Source organism: Heterodontus francisci, chromosome 34 (assembly GCF_036365525.1).
Source record: "Heterodontus francisci isolate sHetFra1 chromosome 34, sHetFra1.hap1, whole genome shotgun sequence".
Lineage (NCBI taxonomy): Eukaryota > Metazoa > Chordata > Chondrichthyes > Heterodontiformes > Heterodontidae > Heterodontus > Heterodontus francisci.
The window spans coordinates 46,114,023-46,130,390 of record NC_090404.1 but is presented as its reverse complement, the minus strand read 5'-3'; positions in this window follow the sequence as shown (position 1 = coordinate 46,130,390).

Genomic DNA, 16,368 nt, shown 5'->3' with positions numbered 1-16,368 from the left:
AAAGTATTGTAGTCGGTTATTAGTTACCAGAATCATTGGTTAGCTGCATCACTGTGCTCATTTTCAAGCATGGTGCTTTGCCAATGCAGCAATAGCCATTCTACCATTTAAGAGGACAATTTACTTTGTGTAATCGCTACCTTTTAAAGTTATAATATCTTCTCTTTATAGGTATCATTTAATGGTTTAAATGGAGTTCTATTGCGTCATTAACAGTTACTGTGGGTGAGTTATCACACTATTATTATGGTGTAAATGTAGTTCCACTGTGTTATTGACAATGTTACTGTGGATGAATTGTCACATCGTCATCACGGTTTAAATATAATTCGATAACATCTCCGATGAGCTAGTTGAGGCAACTGTCGAGGTTAAAGCAAGCAAGTCCAGTAGGCAGGCCGGACAGGGACAGAACAGGGAGCGTGGAAGGTCTGGTAGGCTAAACTGCATTTAATTTAATGCAAGAACTGTTACAGGGAAGGCATATGAACTCAGAGCACGGATCGGTACATGGGATTGTGATATTATAGCTATTATGGAAACGTGGTTGAGGGATGGGCAGGACTGGCAGCTCAATGTTCTGGGGTACCGATCTTTCCAGCATGAGAGAGGTGGAGGTTAGAGAGGAGAGGGAGGTGCACTGTTGGTTAGGGAGGACATCAGCAGTACTTAGAGAGGATATCCCGGGGGGAAACGTCCAGCGAGACCATATGGGTAGAACTTAGAAATAAGAAAGGGGAGATCACTTTGATGGGATTATACTATAGGCTCCGCAACAGTCAGAGGGAAGTGGAGGAGCATATATGTTGGGAAATCACAGATAGGTGCAAGAGATATAGGATTGTAATTGTAGGTGATTTTAACTTCGCTAATATTGACTGGGAATGCATTAGTGCTAAGGGATCAGATGGGGAAGAATTCGTAAAGTGTGTCCAGGATAGTTTTCTGAAGCAGTATATGGATGGACCTACAAGAGAAGGGGATAAAATCGACTTCTGCTTAGGAAATGAGGCTGGGCGAGTGATTGATGTGTCAGTGGGGGAGCACTTTGGGACCAGTGCCCATAACTCTATTAGCTTCAAGATAGTCATGGATAAGGATAGGACTGGTCCTCAAGTTGAAGTCCTGAGTTGGGGGAAGGCTAATTTCGATGGCATTAGACAGGAACTCGAAAAAGTTAAATGGGAGAGGCTGTTTACAGGTAAAGGGACATCTGAAAAGTGGGAGGCTTTTAAAAGTGAGATAAGAGTTCAGGACAGGTATGTTCCTGTTAGATGGAAGGGCAAGGCTGGCAAGTGTAGGGAACCTTGGTTGACGAGGGATATTGAGGGCCTGGTCAAGACAAAGAAGGAGGCATATGTCAGGTATAGGCAGATGGGATCAAGCGAATCCCTCGAGGAGTATAGGGGTTGTAGGAGTACACTTAAGAAGGAAATTAGGAGGGCGAAAAGGGGCCATGTGATTTCCCTGGCAGATAAGATAAAGGAGAATCCTAAAAGATTGTAGAAGTAGATTAAGAGTAAAAGGTAGCTAGCGAGAGAGTAGGTCCCCTTAAGGATCAGTGTGGTAATCTATATGTGGAGCCATAGGAAATGGGTGAAGTCTTAAATGAATACTTATTGTCTGTATTAACCATGGAGAAGGTCATTGGAAGCTAGTGAGTTCAAGGGAGGGAACAGCGATATCCTGGAGCATATCAACATTACAAAGGAGGAGATGTTGGAAGCTTTGAAGCGCATTAAGATAGATAACTCCCCAGGGACGGACCAGGTGTATCCTAGGATGCTATGGTAAGCAAGGGAGGAGATTGCTGGGACCCTGGCAGAGATTTGTGTATCATCGTTAGCCATGGGTGAGGTACTGGAATACATGAGGATAGCTAATGTTGTGCCTTTATTTAAGAAGGGCAGCAGGGATAAGCCAGGGAACTACAGGCCAGTGCGCCTTACATCAGTTGTGGGTAAGTTATTGGAAGGGAGTCTGAGACACAGGATTTATATGCATTTGGAAAGGCAAGGTCTGATTAGGGAGAGTCTGCATGGTTTTGTGCGTGGTAAATCATGTCTCACGAATTTGATTGAGTTTTTTGAGCAGGTGACCAGTAGGATTGACCAGGGCAGGGCGATGGACGTGGCCTACATGGACTTTAGCAAAGGCCTTTGACAAGGTCCCACATGGTAGGCTGGTCCAAATGTTTCGAACATATGGGATTCTTGGTGAGCTAGCCAATTGGATAAAAAATTAGCTTGGTGATAAGAGGTAGTGGAGGGTTGTTTTTCAGATTGGAGACCGGTGACCAGTGGTGTGCCACAGGGATCGGTGCTGGGCCCTCTGTTGTTTGTCATATATATTGATGACTTGGATGTGAATGTAGGGGGCATGATTACTAAGTTTGCAGATGACACCAAAATTGGTGGTATAGTGGACAGTGAAGACGGTTGTCTAAGGTTACAACAGGATATAGATCAACTGGGAAACTGGGCATGGGAGTGGCAAATGGAGTTTCACGCAGACAAGTGCGAAGTGATGCATTTTGGGAAGTTAAACCAGGGCAGGACAAAGACAGTGAATGGCAAGGCCCTGGGAAGTGTTGTTGAGCAGCGTATGGCATGCATGCCTTTATCAGCCGCAGCACTGAGTACAAGAGTTGGGACGCCATGTTACAGTTGTACATAACGTTGGTTCGGCGGCATTTGGAGTACTGTGTGCAGTTCTGGTCGCCGCACTGCAGGAAAGATGTGATTAAGCTAGAGAGGGTGCAGAAAAGATTCACAAGTATGTTGCCTGGTTTGGAGGGCTTGAGTTATAAAGAGAGATTGGGTAGGCTGTGTCTGTTTTCCCTACAGTGAAGGAGGCTTAGAGGGGACATGATAGAGGTATATAAAATTATGAGAGGCAGAGATAGGGTAGTTAGCCAGAGTCTGTTTCCCATGATAGAGGTGACCAAAACTAGAGGGCATAGACTTAAGGTGACAGGGAGGAGGTTTAAAGGAGATCAAAGGGGTAAATTATTCGCACAAAGAATAGTGGGTATCTGGAATGAGCTGCCAGAGGAGGTGGTGGAGGCAGGAGCAGTAGCAACATTTAAGAGGCATCTGGACACGGACTTGAATGAGCAAGGCATGGAGGGATATGCAATTAATGCAGGCAGGTGGGATTAGTGTAGATAGGCATTATGGTCGGCATTGGCGCGGTGGGCCGAAGGGACTGTTTCTAGGCTGTACGACTCTATTACTCGAAAAGCAACATACTGCTGATGTTGGAAATCTGAAACGCAAACAATAAATGCTGGAAATACTCAGCAGGTCTGACAGCATCTGGAGAGAGAGAAGCAGAGTTAACGTTTCAGGTCAGGGACCCTTCATCAGATTGGAGCAACAATGACCCGGACTGTTTTCAATTTCTAACTTTTCTGCACATTGAATAAGGGCACATATCTGAGTCACAAAGGTATACATGCAATATCCTTTATTGAGGTGAGCCCATGGTTTATCCTGACAGTGTCGTGCAGTAGTGAGGGAGTTCTTCATTATCGGATGAGCCTCTTTCCGATGGAACAAAAATGTCATCGACCAGAAATTTTAATTCTGTTCTCTCTTCACATCTGCCTTCTGACCTGTGACCAAAATTTTTTGCTGTCTGTTTCTCTTTCTCAATCACTTTATACATTGGCTATGTTTGTCTATCACAGCTATTTTGGCAGTAATTGTGATTCTGTCCTGGGGAAGATGTGGTCTATACTGATGTATCAATTACTACTTAGTGTCCATGGCAGTGACGGATCTCCTGGTCATGATCATGGCTGTGATATTAAAACGGATTGTAGGTATGCATTTTCCATTCAGTTACTCATCCATCACCCCAGTCTTTCGTCTCAGTTTTATGCTAATTTATGGAGTTATGGATTGTTCTGCCTGGCTAATGGTCTTGTTCACGTTTAATATATGTAGCTATTTGTTGCCAGAAGCTGAAGACAAAATATTGCACCGAGAAAACGGTGGCCCTAGTTATTGAGCTGTCTGTTCTCTTACCTGTGTTAGAAATATCCCCTGCTGTTGAGAGTTCTTATATCGTTAACAATATACCCTGGTTCTGCAGTGCAAAATTAGTATTTAGTACCTCACCTTTATGGACGGCATTTGATTGGATTCATTGCATTTAAAATTCGGTCTCCCTTTCATTTCAATATTAATTTTCAATGTTCTGGCTGACAGACACATTCTAGCAACCATTAGAATTCGCAGAAGACTCCTGGTTCATAGAGATGTGGATAGTCAGAGTGATCCAGAGATGGAGAGCCAGAGAAAATCCATCATTTTTCTCTTCTGCATCTATGGAAGCTTCGTTCTTAAATGGTTATTGTTCCTTGTAACATTCCTCTATGTCAGAAATGCGAACGTCAGTTATGTTTCAGGTTCCAATTTGAATGAATGAAATACTGTTCTACAGTAAAGCGGATTTATGCTTCAGCTGTTTCGTTCTTGCTTCAAACCATTTATTTATGCAGGCACCCAGAGTAAATTGAGAGAGGAGTTAAATAAATTGGTGAAATACTCACTGAGTCAAATTGTGGCATTATTTAAATCATGAAAAGTGCAGTGTGAAATATACCTTGTAGCCTTCTTGTTCATGTCAAGCATGGTTTACCCTTCCACATTAAAATGCACTCGAATAAAGATCTTGATGCAATGTACATTTAAGAAAGCATTTCGGAAGCTGCATCATCATGCATTTCAGTGCCGTACTCTCTTTTACGTGAATTTCTCGATTTAGGGCCTCTGCTGACTCATGCCAGGTACATTCTTGCAGCTTCAAGCACACTGGTATATCTTTGTATTTATGTGAGAGACGAAGAGCCTGTACTCTAACCTGGTATTTGATATTAAGTTTCAATGTTTCATGAATATGTTCAAAATCCAACCAGATAATACTTTGGATTTTGAAGCAGGATGCTCTGTGAAATGGGAGACTGTCACGTCCTCAAGAAATGCTCTCTCATTGGGCACCAAGCCACAGCCACATTCCCGTGTCAATAAATGTGAGATTAGAAAAAAGTGCTGGAACAAAATAAAAATAAAATATCCAGTTCACCTTCAAAAAGTACGGTATTTGCATGATACAATAATAATGTAGTTGATGCAATTAATAACGATTAAAAATCTTGTTGAAAACAATTGCAATTAATCTCTATCAATTTGTCTGTAACACCCCAAAATATGAGGCAGGGAAAACTCCAGTGGTGGAGAGTTTTTGTAAGCATGTCATCAATGTCACCTCTAACTCCTCAGCATGTTTCAATTGCCACATGGTCTATCTCAAACGACTCACACACACTGTACCAAAAGAAAACTTTCTGAAAGACCTCCATCTAATTTGCTTTTGAATGGACCTACACTAACCATTTCCATTGTATCTCTATGGAGACTGCTTCATAGATTGACCACTTGCCAACTGAAATAATGTTTTCACAGATAAAGTTTTCAGTTAACCCCACTTCAAGCATAGTTGGTTTTCTCTAGTCCTATTGTTCAGGACAAGGAGAAATACCTTATTGAGCTCTACATTATATAGTCCTTTGGAATCCTAAGAAGAGCAAACATGTCACCTCTTAAGTTTTTCTTTTCCAGTGTTAGTATGCTCAATCTGCATGCTCTCTCCTCATAATTTAATCACTCCTTCCTGATTACGATCTTCTCTAACCATTAAATAGCTGCAATATTGCTTGTGCTATGTTGATATATGAAGTGGCAGGATTGCCTTTCTATCGTTGGTCAATATTGGCATTTTAATACATCAAAAAATCTGGTTTGCTTTGCTTACTGCCGCTGACCATTGTTGCAATAGTTTCAATTTGGTTGCAATCAGCAGGCCCAGAACTTCTTTACGATCCATGCAAATTAATCTCTTTCAAGTTATTTAATAGTTTTTTTGCTGACTAGTGCACCACCACCTCCACCCCGGACCGCACCCCCCCACCCCCGCCCCTGCCCCCAACTGTGTGAAGTACTGAACACTTTTCTACATTGACATTCCTCTGTCATTTGTTTGCCCAATTCCCAGGTATTCAATTCCTCCTGTAACTTATTCTCTTTGGCTTTGCAGTGAACCAGGTTTACTAGCTTTCTATCACCTGCAAATGTTGGCAAAGACATTAAAGAGAGTTGCAGAACAATGTGCTCTTTCTTCCCATGACCCCGGAAGCTTTGGAATTGGCAAGCCACAAGAGTGATGGTGTTACTTGCTGATAGTGAGACAGAAGTTTCAACGTAACAACGTGATTCAATGATGCAGGTGCACAACGGTAAATAATGCACAGAGAAAGCATATTCCCCACAAGACCGACACTGGACACCTGAAGCTGCACAGCAAGCATGTATAGGATTTGTAAATAGACGGGACTTAACCTTTGCATATTTATGCTCTCTCTTGAAGGTCAGAGGCAAGCAGAGGTTAGAAGATGTCGACAGACCGGGGCTCCATCCACCTATGAGGAAGCGCATTCCTCAAGGGGTGCAGCATTTCTTCATTTCCCCACATTCTCCAGCGTCGCTGATCCTCTCATCTCAGTGGGTATGCTCTCTAGATTAGATTCAGGATTACAAGCTGTTGAGCACAGCACAGACGCACTCAAGCAGGTGACCGAGGCTGTGACAAAAGTGGCCAATGACAGGCAGAGGACTGTAGTAAGCCAGGCCCATGCTGACTGCCAGCTAATGACGTGCCTTTGGATTTGGCCGTGACAAAGAATTAGAATTAGAATTAGAATATTACAGCGCAGTACAGGCCCTTCGGCCCTCGATGTTGCGCCGATCATCTGACCTACACTATTCCATTTACATCCATATGTCTATCCAATGACCACTTAAATGCCCTTAAAGTTGGCGAGTCTACTACTGTTGCAGGCAGGGCGTTCCATGCCCCTACTACTCTCTGCGTAAAGAAACTACCTCTGACATCTGTCCTATATCTTTCACCCCTCAACTTAAAGCTATGTCCCCTCGTGTTTGCCATCCTCATCCGAGGAAAAAGACTCTCACTATCCACCCTATCTAACCCTCTGATTATCTTGTATGTCTCTATTAAGTCACCTCTCCTCCTCCTTCTCTCTAACGAAAACAACCCCAAGTCCCTCAGCCTTTCCTCGTAAGACCTTCCTTCCATACCAGGCAACATCCTAGTAAATCTCCTCTGCACCCTTTCCAAAGCTTCGACATCCTTCCTACAATGCGGTGACCAGAACTGCACGCAATACTCCAGGTGCGGCCTCACCAGAGTTTTGTACAGCTGCATCATGACCCCGTGGCTCTGAAACTCGATCCCCCTACTAATAAAAGCTAACACACCATATGCCTTCTTAACAGCCCTATTAACCTGGGTAGCAACTTTCAGGGATTTATGTACCTGGATACCAAGATCTCTCTGCTCATCTACACTACCAAGAATCTTCCCATTAGCCCAGTACTCTGCATTGCTGTTACTCCTTCCAAAGTGAATCACCTCACACTTCTCCGCATTAAACTCCATTTGCCATCTCTCAGCCCAGCTCTGCAGCCTATCTATGTCCCTCTGTACCCTACAACACCCTTCGACACTATCCACAACTCCACCGACCTTCGTGTCATCCGCAAATTTACTAACCCACCCTTCTACACCCTCATCCAGGTCGTTTATAAAAATGACAAACAGCAGTGGCCCCAAAACAGAACCTTGCGGTACACCACTAGTAACTAAACTCCAGGATGAACATTTGCCATCAACCACCACCCTCTGTCTTCTTTCAGCTAGCCAATTTCTGATCCAAAGCTCTAAATCACCTTCAACCCCATACTTCCGTATTTTCTGCAATAGCCTACCGTGGGGAACCTTATCAAACGCCTTACTGAAATCCATATACACCACATCCACGGCTTTACCCTCATCCACCTGTTTGGTCACCTTCTGGAAAAACTCAATAAGGTTTGTGAGGCACGACCTACCTTTCACAAAACCGTGCTGACTTTCGCAAATGAACTTATTCTTTTCAAGATGATTATAAATCCTGTCTCTTATAACCTTTTCCAACATTTTACCCACAACCGAAGTAAGGCTCACAGGTCTATAATTACCAGGGCTGTCTCTACTCCCCTTCTTGAACAAGGGGACAACATTTGCTATCCTCCAGTCCTCCGGCACTACTCCTGTCGACAATGACGACTTAAAGATCAACAACAACAGCTCTGCAATCTCCTCCCTGGCTTCCCAGAGAATCCTAGGATAAATCCCATCTGGCCCAGGGGACTTATCTATTTTCACTCTTTCCAAAATTGCTAACACCTCCTCCTTGTGAATCTCAATCCCATCTAGCCTAGTAGGCTGTATCTCAGTAATCTCCTCGGCAACATTTTCTTTCTCTACTGTAAATACTGACGAAAAATATTCATTTAACGCTTCCCCTATCTCCTCTGATTCCGCACACAACTTCCCACTACTATCCTTGATTGGCCCTGTTCTAACTCTTATCATTCGTTTATTCCTGATATACTTATAGAAAGCTTAGGGTTTTCTTTTATCCTATCCGCCAATGACTTCTCGTGTCCTCTCCTTGCTCTTCTTAGCCCTCCCTTTAGATCCTTCCTGGCTAGCTTGTAACTCTCAAGCGCCCTAACTGAGCCTTCACGTCTCATCCTAACATAAGCCGCCCTCTTCCTCTTGACAAGCGCTTCAACTTCTTGAGTAAACCACGGCTCCCTTGCTCGACAACTTCCTCCCTGCCTGACAGGTACATACTTATCAAGGACACGCATTAGCTGCTCCTTGAATAAGCTCCACATTTCGTTTGTGCCCATCCCCTGCAGTTTCCTTCCCCATCCTACACATCCTAAATCTTGCCTAATCGCGTCATAATTTCCTTTCCCCCAGCTATAATTCTTGCCTTGCGGTATATACCTGTCCCTGCCCATCGCTAAGGTAAACCTAACCGAATTGTGATCACTATCGCCAAAGTGCTCACCTACATCTAAATCGAACACCTGGCCGGGTTCATTACCCAGTACCAAATCCAATGTGGCATCGCCCCTGGTTGGCCTGTCCACATACTGTGTCAGAAAACACTCCTGCACACACTGGACAAAAACAGACCCATCTAAAGTACTCGAACTATAGTATTTCCAGTCAATATTTGGAAAGTTAAAGTCCCCCATAACCACTACCCTGTTACTCTCGCTCCTGTCGAGAATCATCTTCGCTATCCTTTCCTCTACATCTCTGGAACTATTCGGAGGTCTATAGAAAACTCCCAACAGGGTGACCTCTCCTCTCCTGTTTCTAACCTCGGCCCATACTACCTCAGTAGACGAGTCCTCAAACGTCCTTTCTGCCGCTGTAATACTTACCTTGATTAACAATGCCACACCCCCCCCTCTTTTACCATCTTCTCTGTTCTTTCTGAAACATCTAAATCCCGGAACCTGCAACATCCATTCCTGCCCCTGCTCTACCCATGTCTCCGAAATGGCCACAACATCAGGATCCCAGGTACCAACCCATGCTGCAAGCTCACCCACCTTATTCCGGATGCTCCTGGCGTTGAAGTAGACACACTTTAAACCAAGTTCTTGCTTGCCAGTGCCCTCTTGCGTCCCTGTAACCTTATCCCCTACCTCACTACTCTCAACAGCCTGTACACTGGCACTGCAATTTAGGTTCCCATTCCCCTGCTGATTTAGTTTAAACCCCCCCGAAGAGCACTAACAAATCTCCCCCCCAGGATATTGGTACCCCTCTGGTTCAGGTGAAGACCATCCTGTTTGTAGAGGTCCCACCTACCCCAGAGAGAGCCCCAATTATCCAGGAAACCAAAACCCTCCTTCCTACACCATCCCTGCAGCCACGTGTTCAACTCCTCTCTCTCCCTATTCCTCTCTTCGCTAGCACGTGGCACAGGCAACAACCCAGAGATAACAACTCTGGTTGTTCTCGCTCTAAGCTTCCACCCTAGCTCCCTGAATTTATGCCTTAAATCCCCATCTCTCTTCCTACCTATGTCGTTGGTGCCTATGTGGACCACGACTTGGGGGTGCTCCCCCTCCCCCTTAAGGATCCCAAAAACACGATCGGAGACATCACGTACCCTGGCACCTGGGAGGCAACACACCAACCGTGAGTCTCTCTCGTTCCCACAGAACCTCCTATCTGTTCCCCTAACTATGGAGTCCCCAATGACTAATGCTCTGCTCCTCTTCCCTTTTCCCTTCTGAGCAACAGGGACAGACTCTGTGCCAGAGACCTGCACCCCATTGCTTACCCCTGGTAAGTCGTCCCCCCCAACAGTATCCAAAACGGTATACCTGTTGTTGAGGGAAACGGCCACAGGGGATCCCTGCACTGCCTGCTGGTTCCCTTTCCTTCCCCTGACGGTAACCCATCTACCTACTTCTTTTACAGCTGCAGCTGTAGCGTGTGGTTTTGAAGCGTCTGGCGACCTTCCTGAGGCTGTGCATACTCATGACATATATTCGAATGCCCATCCAGGCCATTAGTGCGACTGTGTTTTTGCTGGGTGCACACTCAGCTTCCTCCATCGAGAGATTGGCGATGTTCGTTGAGAGCCAAATCCAACAGACCAGTCAGTGCATGCCGAGATGCACAAGAACCTGCATGCCATCGCCTTCGTCATGAGCTCATTGCCGCTGTGGCAAGGCGTGATGGGACGAGATGCTTGGATTCTCCTCTAGGTTCACGTCCTTTTCAGGTCAGCAGGGAAGTACGATTGTGCCTTGTAAGCGAAGAGCAGCTGCTTCTGCTCCTGGGGCTCCTCGCTGGGTAGTCACAGTTCTGGTAACCACAGAAAGCAGTTGATGTCAAAACATTGCATTTTTTCAAGAAGGAGTTAGGTATAGCTCTTCGGTTTAAAGTGATCAAAGGATACGGGGCGAAAGCGGGAACAGGTTACTGAGTTACTGGTAGGGAAGCTGCTGGAGAGGATACTGAGGGATAGGATCTATTCCCATTTGGAAGAAAATGGGCTTATCAGTGATAGGCAACATGGTTTTGTGCAGGGAAGGTCATGTCTTACCAACTTAATAGAATCCTTTGAGGAAGTGACAAAGTTGATTGATGAGGGAAGGGCTGCAGATGTCATATGCATGGACTTCAGTAAGGCGTTTGATAAGGTTCCCCATGGTAGGCTGATGGAGGAAGTGAAGTCGCATGGGGTCCAGGGTGTACTAGCTAGATGGATAAAGAACTGGCTGGGCAACAGGAGACAGAGAATAGCAGTGGAAGGGAGTTTCTCAAAATGGAGACGTGTGACCAGTGGTGTTCCACAGGGATCCGTGCTGGGACCACTGTTGTTTGTGATATACATAAATGATTTGGAGGAAAGTATAGGTGGTCTGATTAGCAAGTTTGCAGACGACACTAAGATTGGTGGAGCAGCAGATAGTGAAGGGGACTGTCAGAGAATACAGCAGAATTTAAATAGATTGGAGAGTTGGGCAGATAAATGGCAGATGGAGTTCAATCAGGGCAAATGCGAGGTGATGCATTTTGGAAGATCCAATTCAAGAGTGAATTATACAGTAAATGGAAAAGTCCTGGGGAAAATTGATGTACAGAGAGATTTGGGTGTTCAGGTCCATTGTTCCCTGAAGGTGGCAACGCAGGTCAATAGAGTGGTCAAGAAGGCATACGGCATGCTTTCCTTCATCGGACGGGGTATTGAGTACAAGGGTTGGCAGGTCATGTTACAGTTGTATAAGATAAAAGCAAAATACTGCGGATGCTGGAAATCTGAAACAAAAACAAGAAATGCTGGAATCACTCAGCAGGTCTGGCAGCATCTGTGGAAAGAGAAGCAGAGTTAACGTTTCGGGTCAGTGACCCTTCTTCGGAAGAAGGGTCCGAAGAAGGGTCACTGACCCGAAACGTTAACTCTGCTTCTCTTTCCACAGATGCTGCCAGACCTGCTTAGTGATTCCAGCATTTTTTGTTTTTGTTACAGTTGTATAAGACTTTGGTTCGGCCACATTTGGAATACTGCGTGCAGTTCCGGTCGCCACATTACCAAAAGGATGTAGATGCTTTGGAGAGGGTGCAGAGGAGGTTCACCAGGACGTTGCCTGGTATGGAGGGCGCTAGCTATGAAGAGAGGTTGAGCAGATTAGGATTATTTTCATTGGAAAGACGGAGGTTGAGGGGGGGGCCTGATTGAGGTGTACAAAATCATGAGAGGTACAGACAGGGTGGATAGCAAGAAGCTTTTTCCCAGAGTGGGGGATTCAATTACTAGGGGTCACGAGTTCAAAGTGAGAGGGGAAAAGTTTAGGGGGGATATGCGTGGAAAGTTATTTACGCGGAGGGTGGTTGGTGCCTGGAACACGTTGCCAGCGGAGGTGGTAGACGCGGGCACGATAGCGTCTTTTAAGATGTATCTAGACAGATACATGAATGGGCAGGAAGCAAAGAGATACAGACCAATAGAAAATAGGCGACATGTTTAAATAGAGGATCTGGATCGGCGCAGGCTTGGAGGGCGGAAGGGCCTGTTCCTGTGCTGTAATTTTCTTTGTTCTTTGTTCTTTGTAGTTGGATGATCAGCCATGATCATAATGAATGGCAGAGGGGGCTCGAAGGACCGAAGGACCTACTCCTGTTCCTATTCTCTATGTTTCTACGTTTCTATTCCGAACTGTGCGGAGATTCCTCAGGCGCTCTGCCAGTTACACCAGTTACACCAGTTCCAGTAGCTGCAATGAGTGAGGAGAGTCCTCACTGGAATGCCAAAGCATTCTGGTGTCCTCCAGAACTTCGTAGAAAAATTAATGGTGCCTTGTAAATTTTCTTATATGATTGCAATAAAATGAATTTGGAACATTCCATAAATCAATGTCACGGTAGATGAACTACCAGAGAAATGCCAAGCTTAACCCATGTGTGTTAGACAAAGACCTTGCAGACTCCAATTGCGTTTGTAGGCTGAAAACGCAGACTGTTTGGGGGTGCTAGATGTAAGAGACTGAAGGAATGTACTGCTGCTGAGATGATGAATGATGAAGTTGTAATAGGATGTATGTACTTCTGCTCTCGTGCATCAACATAGGAGTGAGCATCACTGGACTCCAAGAGTGGTCAATTGTATAAGAAATGAGATAAAATGGACTTTTCTGATGGAGACTTTATATGGTACAGAGAACCAGAAACAAGAAGACAAAGAGAAAAGAAGGGAAACTTGGAGATAAAGAGCTGCAAGTTAAGGGGCTGTTTTTTGTGTCCATGGCAGGGCTCCCAGCGCTGGGCCAAAAAGATGGCCAGAATCCTGCCTCGTCCAGCTGGTGATCATGCAGAGTGATTATTGGCGCTGGGCAAATTAAATACCTGGCGCCGAGATCCCCATCCCTTTAAAGGCGAGGATCCTGCCTCCAGGAGCTGCTGTCCAATCACAGGGCTGACAGTTCAGCAGTATTGGCAGCTCCACTGGGAGAGGTGACCACAACTGATACTTCAACAGGCATTGCCTGCTGGTCCAGCGCTGGAGCCTGGATCCAATATAGGTGAGAAGTACTCACTGGATCCAGACTGGCAGGATCAGATGAGGACAGGGAGGTTGTTTTTTTTAAATGTAGGGGCAGGGGGTTTATAAGGGTAGACTTTCTCCCAGTGTGTGCCTTCCGTGGGCCACAGATTGCCAATGGAAGAAGGCTCACCACAAGCCTGCTAGCAGATCTCCTTGTCTTACTGCTTGCCCATGTAGCAAAGAACACCCCTGCTACCCAAGTCACTAATGCAGGTAAAGTCCAGCGGTGGCAGGAAGAGATCCTTAGGATACCGTTAAAAGGCCGTTAAAAGGCCACTTAAAGGCCTCAATTGGCCTAACAAAATGCGAATTAGGAGCAGAAGTAGATCATTCGGCCCCTCTAGCCTGCTTCACCATTCAATACGGTCATGGAAGCACAGTGGCGCAGTGGTCAACACAGCAGCCTCACAGCTTCAGCGACCCGCGGTTCAGTTCTGGGTACGACCTGCATCGAGTTTGCAAGTTCGCCCTGTGACCACGTGGGTTTCCACAGGGTGCTCTGGTTTCCTCCCACAGCCTTAGACTTGCAGGTTGAAAGGTAAATTGGCCATTGTAAATTGCTGTTAGTGTAGGTAGATGGTAGGGAATATGGAATTCATGTAAGATTAGTATAAATGGGTGGTTGTTGGTCGGCACAGACTCGGTGGCCCGAAGGGCCTGTTTCAGTGCTGTACCTCCAAATAAAAAATAGAGAAAAATGGCTGATCTGTTTGTGTCTCACATAGCACATTCCCATCTACCCCAGATAACCTTTGATTCCCTTGCCTAACCAAGAATCTATCTACCTCTGCCTTACAAATATTCAATGAACCCGCCACCACCCACTTCTGAGGCAGAGAATTCCAAAGTTGTACCACTCTCTGAGAGAAGAATTTCTACTCACCTCTGTCCTAAATGGGCGACCCGTAACTTTAAAATCGTGCCCGTTAGTTTTGGACTCACCGACAGAGGAATCATTCTTTCCATATCCATCATGTCAGGACCGTTCAGGTCTTGCCTCACTGTTCAAAACCCCAGTGAAAACAAACCCAATCTGTCTGACCTTTCCTCATAGGACAACCCACTCATTCCAGGTATCATCTGATAAACCGCCACTGAACCGCCTTCAATACATTTACATAATTACTTAAATAAGGAGACCAAAACTGCATTCAGTGTTCGAGATGTGGTCTCACAATTGACGAAAGAACAAAGAACAGTACAGCACAGGAACAGGCCATTCGGCCCTCCAAGCCTGCGCCGATCTTGATGCCTGCCGAAACTAAAACCTTCTGCACTTCTGGGGCCCATATCCCTCTATTCCCTTCCTATTCATGTATTTGTCAAGATGTCTGTTATACGACGCTAACGTATCTGCTTCCACCACCTCCCCCGGCAGCAAGTTCCAGGCACTCACAACTCTCTGTGTAAAAAACTTGCCTCACACATCCCCTCTAAACTTTGCCCCTCGCACCTTAAACCTATGTCCCACAGTAACTGACTCTTTCACCCTGGGAAAAAGCTTCTGACTATCAACTCTGTCCATGCTGCTCATAACTTTGTAAACCTCTATCATGTCGCCCCTCTACCTCCGTCGTTCCAGTGAAAGCAATCCGAGTTTTTCCAACCTCTCCTCATAGCTAATGCCTTCCAGACCAGGCAACATCCTGGTAAACCTCCTCTGTACCCTCTCCAAAGCCTCCACGTCCTTCTGGTAGTGTGGCGACCAGAATTGCACGCAATATTCTAAGTGTGGAATAAGTAAGGTTCTGTCCAGCTGCAACATGACTTGCCAATTTTTATACTCTATGCCCCGACCGATGAAGGCAAGCATGCCGCATGCCTTCTTGACTACCTTATCCACCTGCGTTGCCACTTTCAGTCACCTGTGGACCTGTACGCCCAGATCTCTCTGCCTGTCAATACTCCTAAGGATTCTGCCATTTACTGTATACTTCCCACCTGCATTAGACCTTCCAAAATGCATTACCTCACATTTGTCCGGATTAAACTCCATCTGCCATTTCTCCGCCCAAGTCTCCAACCGATCTATATCCTGCTGTATCCTCTGACAATCCTCATCATTACCCGCAACTCCATCAACCTTTGTGTCTTGTGTAACTGAAGGAAAGCACCCTTAGTTGTATTTTCAATTCATTTCGGAATAAAGGACAGCATTCCATTAGCCTTCTTTATTAAATAAAAACCCAAACTGCTGGATATGCTCAGCAGGTCAGGCAGCATCTCTGGAGACAACGACCGAGTTAACGTTCCAGGTCTGTGCCCTTTCATCAGATCTGGCAAAGATTAGAAGAGAATTAATTTTTGTGCAAGAGAAGTGGTAGTGGGGGTATTTGGAGATGAAGAGAAAAAGAAAGGAATTTGTGTGATGGGGTGATGGCAGGAAAGATTAAATCACAAGGCTGTCCTGGGACAAAGGCAAAGAGTGTGTTAATGCTTGACGTGAAAGACAAAACATTATTCCAGAGAGTGTTAATAGCAGAATAATGAGCAGTTCTGTGCACATGAAAAAACAACAGGCGCATATTGGAGAATTATGAAATAAAATAAAAAATATAAACAAAAATGCCAGTGATGTTCTGCAATTAGTGAACTCAATGTCCGCAAGGCTGTAGAGTCCCGACTTGGAAGATCAAGTGCTGCTCCTCGAGCTTGCCTGGAACATTGAAGCAGGCCGAGGACAAACATGTGGGCATGAGAGCAGAGGGGGTGGGGGTGGGGGGCTGTTGGAATGGCAAACAAACGGAAGCTCAGGGTCATGTTTTTGGACTTTTCAGAGGTGTTCCACAAAGTAGTCAATCAACCTCTGTTTGATC